The 7,887-nt window shown below is 41.5% G+C and overlaps 3 long non-coding RNA genes across 3 annotated transcripts; 2 read left to right on the top strand and 1 right to left on the bottom strand.

Moving 5' to 3' along the window:
• The first annotated feature begins 2,536 nt into the window (after positions 1 to 2,536).
• On the top strand, positions 2,537 to 5,481 carry LOC130520946 (uncharacterized). The gene is made up of 4 exons (XR_008949122.1): positions 2,537 to 2,785; positions 4,527 to 4,763; positions 4,847 to 5,105; positions 5,225 to 5,481. It is a non-coding gene; the product is annotated as an uncharacterized LOC130520946 (long non-coding RNA).
• LOC130520948 (uncharacterized) lies at positions 4,765 to 5,304 on the bottom strand. Its single transcript, XR_008949124.1, has 2 exons — positions 5,206 to 5,304; positions 4,765 to 4,978 (listed from the first exon to the last, which is right to left on the bottom strand). It is a non-coding gene; the product is annotated as an uncharacterized LOC130520948 (long non-coding RNA).
• A 7-nt stretch (positions 5,482 to 5,488) lies between the features above and the next one.
• LOC130520947 (uncharacterized) lies at positions 5,489 to 7,067 on the top strand. The gene is made up of 2 exons (XR_008949123.1): positions 5,489 to 6,148; positions 6,271 to 7,067. It is a non-coding gene; the product is annotated as an uncharacterized LOC130520947 (long non-coding RNA).
• The last annotated feature ends 820 nt before the right edge of the window (positions 7,068 to 7,887 follow it).

Below are 7,887 nucleotides of genomic sequence, written 5' to 3'. Positions count from 1 at the left end.
CGAAGCCACACCAACAACGCAACACTCGGGCAACACTCCACAAAGCACCACAACTAGTGATGTCCAAATGAGGCTTCATCAGGCTTTGAACCCTTTTGGACCATCGTGTTGAAAATTGGTTCATTACTCGAAGCTTCAATCATTTCGAACGCGGGCGCCATCTGCTGGCGCATTGGTGGTACTGCAGCCATGCAAAAGGTTGATGACCCAGCAAGCGTGCACTTTGAGTTTTGCTGTTTGTGCACTTTTGATGTTGTATTATTATTATATTATTTTTCTATATATTTTAGGAACAGATGGGGGGTATGGGCCTAAGGTGCTTGGGTGAACTGGTGTGCTTATGCATTTTTATTTAAAAAACAGTTTTCCACAGTCGAGGGTTTGAGGCGGTTTCTCTTTTTTGAAACCATTTCCCCGGCTTTAGAAAACACCCTCTCGCAGGGCACAGAGGATGCTGGTGTTGCGAGGTACTGGTTTGCCAGGTGGTGCAGGTTTGGGTATCGGGCTTTGTTTGTCGTCCAGTACACCAGAGGGTCCTGTGATCGTTCAAGTGGAGGGGCTGACAGATAACGCTGCACCTCCACTATGGCATCAGCGGTGGCATTCCTGGACGCTCTTGCTTCTTCAGCATCCCTGTCCAACAGCTTCCACAGATCAATGACTCAAAATAAAACATTACATAAAGTTTAGTCTGTACATGAATCAATGCAAATAAATCTATTGATCCAAATTCTATCATTTTTGTACCTTGGGAAGAAGCAGCTGGTTCTGGCTGTGCTGTTGAAGTGGATGGCGGGTCCTCTTGGGTGGGTGCATTCTGCAACAATGCCGCACACTCCGATTTTAACCGGTGCACAGCTGACTCGGCATTTGAAGGGCTTTGGAATCCGAGTGTTTTAAATCTTGGGTCAAGTAATGATGATAAAGAGAAGATGCTTGTGGTTTCTATCCCACTGAGTTTATCATTCATAATTCTATTGAGGTTTATGCCAAGGTCTTTTGCCGTTTTGTTTGAGTTCTGTGCCATCAGCTCACTCAAAGCATGCTTCAGCATTTTTATCAGGGGTGTTATTTTTGATCCCGACACCTCTTTTCATGTGAGAGCTCTACGGTGGCAGCATGAAAAGGTGACAGTATCTTCCTACACTCAGATGCACACTCAAAGTCATCTGCAGTCAATAGGTCCAAATCTGTGGGCAGAGTGGTCAGAGCAGCTGCAGCTGCATCCCTCTGCTCATAAAAACGCTGCAGCATCTCATAGGTGCTATTCCATCTTGTGTCTACTTCAATTATTAGTTTTGTGACAGGACGGCCCATTTGCACCTGGATCTGCTGCAGCTTCTCTTTAGCGGTGGTGCTTGATTTAAAATAGGTGATCATCCGCCTCGTTTTTGATCTTATATTATCTAGCCCAGGAGTAGCATCCATGGCCTTTTTGACAATCAAGTTTAGTGCGTGAGCCAGGCAGACGGCGTGCTGCACCCGCAGAATATTTGCTGCACCCGCAGAATATTTGCTGCTGCATCAGTCACCAAGCACCTCACCTTCTCTTCAAGAGCCCATTCCCTTAAAATCTCTCGAGCAGTTCCAGCGACGTTCTCTGCTGTGTGACTGATAGGAAAAGGCCGAACTCCCACCAGGGTGGTGGAGAGTTCACCTGCATGAATAGCATGACAGGTGACGGCGAGATACGCATCCATGTTGATGGAAGTCCACATATCTGCAGTCAAGCTGACACTGTCAACATTCTGCAGGGCTGCCTTGGCCTTCTCCTTTTCTTCCACTTCCCTCCTCTCCACCATGGCTTAACTGTCTGCCTTGATGGAAGGGTGCATGTGGGATCCAGTTTAGCCACCAGAGCACGGAAGCCAGGATCAGACACCACAGTGAAAGGCTGGGAATCTTTCACTATGAATCCACTAGAGCTTCATCAAGCTCCTGCTTCCTGCTACATAAAATATGGAAGTTAGCAGAACAAGATTAATTTAGTTAATTAACTAATTTTATACACCCAAACCTACGCAGTAAAGTTTAAAAGTTACTCTTAATATTGCCTGAACAGCACCCACTCACCTGGTGGAAACGTCATCACAGCAGCACCAGCTTCATTCTCATGTTTGGCTCGGTAATGCCTCATCATTGATGACGTGTTATTATATATGTCGGGAACAAAGCAAACACTTCACCTGCAAATTAAAAATGAGATGTGTGTGTGGTTTATTATTTGTTACTGTGTGAATAAGAGTTGAATAATACGTTTGTAACACTTACCTTGTTCGGCGGCACCATTTCAAAGTGGTCCCAGACTTGAGATCTCTTCCTGGTTGGTTCCATTGCAAAGCAATAAGAAAGCAAACCGATAGCAATACGAACGCTAATCAAAATCAATCCAAAAGGTATTGACCAGACAGGCAACGTATTGCGCTAAAAGCCCCGCCCACTGAACCGAACCAGTCAGCTGATTCAGTCAGAATGAAGCAGTGAAGAGGTTCCAAACGTCATCAGTCACGTGATTTGAAGCGAACGCGGAGGAGTGCTCCAGAAAAATGCTCGATCGAGTTTTGGGGCGTGGTTCTAAGTCCAGCTACTCTGTGGTCGTCTTGTCTGGACACCACCATTTCTGCAACACTGATCTGATAAGAACATGCTGAGAAGTTCCGTGACAAATCTTTTTGCGGCTATTGAGAAATAACAAATGCCTCCATTCTCGGGGAGTATGAGCCACAGAAGGTGAAGAACCAGTGTCTTTTGGTTCTGTGGATCTACCTGTCAGCAGCCAAATGTGGTACGTAATATTTTCTCAAAGTAATGAAATAGACTTAAACTAAGTTCGAACAGCTCAACCTCAAACTTATCACAGCTCAAAGGTTTTTCTCCAAGGCACAAAGGTGAAGAGAAGCTATATCAAGCGAATGGGATAGAACCGAAAGAGAAAGCACACTAGAACCACTTATTATTTTATGAACAGGCTGACTTTTTTTCAATTCTTTATTTGATTCAGAAACGTGCGCATAGCAATAAATAAATTGATAAAGAATATGATTAGTGTGATATACAACCCCTTAGCAGAGGTACAATCAGACCAACCTAAACTGCAAAAAGGTGAAACTGAATGCTGTTTTATGTGATAATACAAAATTAGTTTTGCTGTTTGATGGTAAGTAAAGAATTAAAGCATGAGTACTGTTGGGCTGGCCACCATTCAGCGTTAACTTGAACTGCTCTCGCCACATTTTTAAAGATAACAAACATTCCCCAATCAATACTTTTAACAGACAAACTTTAACCAACTGTATCCATATGTCATTGACCAAAGAAGTGTATGTAATTGAATAAAAATCACAAGTGCAAACAAGAAGAAAAACACAATTAAAAACAAACATGCAAAAAGAAAAACACATGAAAAAGAAAAACACATGAAAGGTTCATTCTTGAAGCACAACACAGTGCACTGAAGCAGATGTTACACAAGAACAAATTTCCCCATTCTTAGGGAGTACTTAGTAGCCATAACCTTATTTATTGGTTGTAACTATTTTAATCTTCTGTACCTGCTGCATTTCGTCTCTTATTTTTTTGGATATCTTTAGTAAAGTCACTTTCTGCTGTCTTTCTTCTTTGGTGAGAGATGCAGTATCTGTAAAGACAAGGAGAGACTGAATTGGGGTCTGTGGGGTCTCTTTTATGACACATTGGTTTAAACTCCTCCATTTATGTACTTTGAACAACAGTCTAACTTGATTCCAAGTTACTTTAACTCATTGGACGTCTCTTGTAGCCTTTGTGCAGAATTGGAAATGTGTGGAAAATGCACTTGTTCAGGTGGATTTTTCTGGAAGCGTTCCTACCCTGCTCTCCACATCTGGACCTCTCAGAGGACGTGGCTGTTGGAGCAGACCTAAAGAATTGCATTAAGGCCACTCCACTCAGCATTTTGCCATTTAGAGCTCAGAGGGACTCCTCTGGAAATGGCAGCTCTGTGTTCAACGCTTACCATCACAATTAATTAATTAAAAAATTATGAGCCTAAATGCCAAAGATTAACCCAAATCTGAACGTAAATTTAAATGTTAATGTTTATCTCCATGTAGGTTTTCATTCAGCCAGGTCATAGTAATCCATTAAGGTATTAAGGAATTATTTTAATTAACTAAAATTGTTGATGTGAAGTTCATTTGATCTATTTACTATTGGCTGAAGATGTGTTTGCATGAGCAACATCTTCATGAGTGAATGTCCTTAGTCCTGTGGAAGCTTTAATAAAGGAGAGGAAATTTATTTTTGAATGTTTTTACTCATATTTCTAAGTTCTTTGCTGTTCAAATCTGCCTTTTCTGTATATTTGTGCACTGACGATCCTGTAAAGAATAAACAGATTAATCTGAAGTGATCAATCATGTGAAATTAGAAAGTTTCTTAGTTTCTAAATGTTTTTGAATGTTGATTCATCTCTTTTAAAAAAATCAGAACCGCTGATCCCACTGTGAGGGTCCAGAGTTTTGACTCCATTTGTTTGTGTGTTTCAGGTTCCCATTCTCTTGAGTTCTTGTCTACAGGACGTGTTCAGCCTGGATCTGGGCTCCATTTTGAACAAGTTACAGAGTTTGATGGAGTTGTGATCTCTCACTGTGACAGTGGGACACAACAAGAACACTTCAAACCCGTCCTGGAATCCCACAACTTACCTGGGACCTGCAGACCAGCATGTTATGATGTTTTTGATGCTCTCAAAGAGATTTCTCAATTCATCAATCACACACGGAGTAAGTTTGTAGCACATTTGCTTTATAACGTGTTTAATTTGTTGAAGATGAACTGAACATTTTACATAAAACAATCCTTGTAGATGTTCAGCGGCGGCGTGGCTGCATCACGTCAGACGAGAGGCTCGAATCTGCTTTTGACAACTGGGCAGTGAATGGAGAGGGTTTCATTCAGTTTGATGCTGGAGCTCAGAAATGGAAAGCCCTGTCTCCTTCTGCAGAATTATTAAAAATTGTGGAACGGCTATGACGCCCAGAACCATTTGTTTGGACACTTCATCAATGAAGAATGTCCAAAAATGATCCATCAGATCAAATTAAGAGAAGTTGAGAAAAGAACAGGTGAACACACAACACACAACACACACACACACACACACACACACACACACACACGTGGTTCACTGTTCAAAGAGTGACAACAGACAACCCTGATCATCACCTTTTCTATCCTCCTGCAGATCTCCGTGTGTTTGCCAACCCTGTTGATTTAACCAAGGCATTGCTGAAGTGCCACGTCACCAGTACTGACAAATCAGTGCGTTCAGTGTCTCTGACTGAAGACGGGGCCACCAAGGCAAACTGGATCACTGTAACTGGCCCGTTGCCTTCTGGGGATGGATCAGTGATCCTCATCCTGACAGCTGAGGTCCCCCTGATCCACACCAACATCTATGGCTGTGTTGTCCAAACAGAAGACAGAACCATCACTGTCATGTGGGTGAGAACTTTACATTTACATACTGCTGCATGATTGTTATTGAGTCGTGATCCAGGCTGCACACAGGCCAGTGGGATCTTATTGTTGCTGGGGGGGTTCTGGTGTGTTGGGTACTCTGGTAAAAGTCCCTCATGAAGAAGCTCTGAAACGTTCCTGGTGATTCTCTGGTCTTTTCTGGCTGTTTCGATGCTGTTGAAACTTATTTTAGAGATTTTTCGGTCTCAACACAGTTTTTTTTCTTCCCATTTAATTAACAACATTTAACGTTTATTATTTATTGGTTATTGAGTCAAAACAATACAGGCTAATTTAACTTTGTGTTCAAGTTTCAAATGATTGAGGTGTTTTGAAACATCTGATTTGAGAAATACTGGACTTGAGCTGTGTGAAAATAACAAATGTAACTGTAGTGTAACAATAGTGTAAATTGTGTCAGCTACATTTGTCAGCATCAACATTATTAGTTTACAGTCATAATTATTATTTTTATTACTGTGTTTTAATTAATAATGATGGATTTTCCCTTTCATTTCAGATGGAAACACACTTGATGGAAGAGAAATTCTTTACGCAACTGTTAATTGGATATTGTGGAAAATTTTGAGCATTGTTACATTTTCATGTGTTTTTCTTCTAATCTGCACAACAGCAGTGGTGCTCAAACGTACGTTTCACTACTTTTGTTGAAACATTTATGTCATCTATTGTTATGAACAGATCAACAAGTTTCTGAAGGCTTACACCTGACAGCATCTATTATTGTGCTTCCATTTCCTTTCACCACAGACAATAAGAAGATCAAAAGAAGAATGAAAAAGACAATTCCAGAAAGCATGACAGAAACTGAGAAAGAAAACCTAAGATGTCCCTTGTAATGAAACCATTACAAGACCCAAAGATTAATTGAAGAGGATTTTATCCACCAGAGATTCAAACAGAAATAACATCTATCAGACGGAATATTTTACTCAGCATATTGAAGGTGCACCTCTGCAGATTTTGGACGCTGCTCTAACCTTCACTGACTGTTGAAAGTGAAACAGATGAGGCTTCAGTGCTAACAAAATCACTAGCAAACAGCAATCTACAAACGATGGCTTGGAGGAATGTCCAGGGAAATAACAGAATAGAAGCGGAGACTGTCAGCACAGCCAGCAGCCGGGACGTCCCGCTGAGAGAGACAGAGAGACGGGGACTGTGCCATTTAATAGGCAGCACCCAGGCACAGCCCGTCACTCCACTGGGGACCTGTAAGACCCCCAGTGTCCAGGAGGGGGCACTGGGGTTGTCCCGTTGACAAAAGGAAAAGAAGAAACTTACGAAAGGGCAGCTCTCTTGACAATTGTAAATGTTTTCATTGAAATAAACTTTTGAAAACCACAATTTAACACCAGAAGATGGAGACAGTGGGACAATAAAAATCAAAGTATATCTGTGATTTTTGCCTATGTGAATAGAAATAAATGCCAGTGCTATGATGTTAGATCAATAAATGTGACAACTGTGTAATCATCCATTTTACAAGTATGAATCTCAGTTGGAAATCTTGTGTAAGATAAATAAAACAACTTTTACCATGTGAATTAAGAGGGCAATCATTCCACAGCGAGAAAAACTCATTTCATTTCTTATAGTGGACATTCGGCAGGTTATAATCTCAGGTTCTGATCCAATAAATTAAAATAATCCCACACCAGTGTCATTCACTCATACGGAGCCATTGTTTGACCCTCCTTCATTAACGACTGTTGGCAGAAAGACTTGGGACTCAAAATCCTCCTGCTCAGTAGTTCAACCTGTTTCCATGTTGATAAGTCAGACATCTACCAAGACAATGGGTTTGTCTGATGGTGTGTTTGAGTGACTTAACCTGTGAGCTTTGCACAGTGTACTAATATGCTGGCAATTAGCCTGAGCCACTATATGAAAAACCAAATTGTTCAATTGTCTCCCTGAAGTCCCCATCATGTGCTTTAGACCTTCCAAGTGTGTGTTTTTGTTCCTATGATGCCTGTGTGTCTGTTGACTTCAAAACAAAAATCAGGTCCCCATTTCAAAACACCAGTTTTACTGTGTTGTACAGCAGAGAACTGTGTGTGCACGTTGGATACACTGTGGATGTGCTTTTAGCATTGCTATCGTGGATTGATAATATTGCTTCCAGTCACAGCATGTTCATGCCCCCATCAACGTGGTGATTGCCTCCCTGTAGAGACTGAAAACACCACTTCCTCTCACTTCCCTCCCCTCGTGCGCTGCTACACACCAGCCTCTGCCACCTCTATTCTGGCCATTTTTGGTAACCCTGAGAAGTTTAATGCGAAACATGGTCATAAAAAAGGTTTTCCTAAAATTCTGAAACACTGTCTCGTGCCTTTTGGTGAGCTGAAACATTGGACCATT

The sequence above is a fragment of the Takifugu flavidus genome, unplaced genomic scaffold (genome assembly GCF_003711565.1).
Source record: "Takifugu flavidus isolate HTHZ2018 unplaced genomic scaffold, ASM371156v2 ctg608, whole genome shotgun sequence".
Classification (NCBI taxonomy): Eukaryota; Metazoa; Chordata; class Actinopteri; order Tetraodontiformes; family Tetraodontidae; genus Takifugu; species Takifugu flavidus.
The sequence above is the reverse complement of the archived record's forward strand: the minus strand, read 5'-3'. Positions and strand labels throughout refer to the sequence as shown.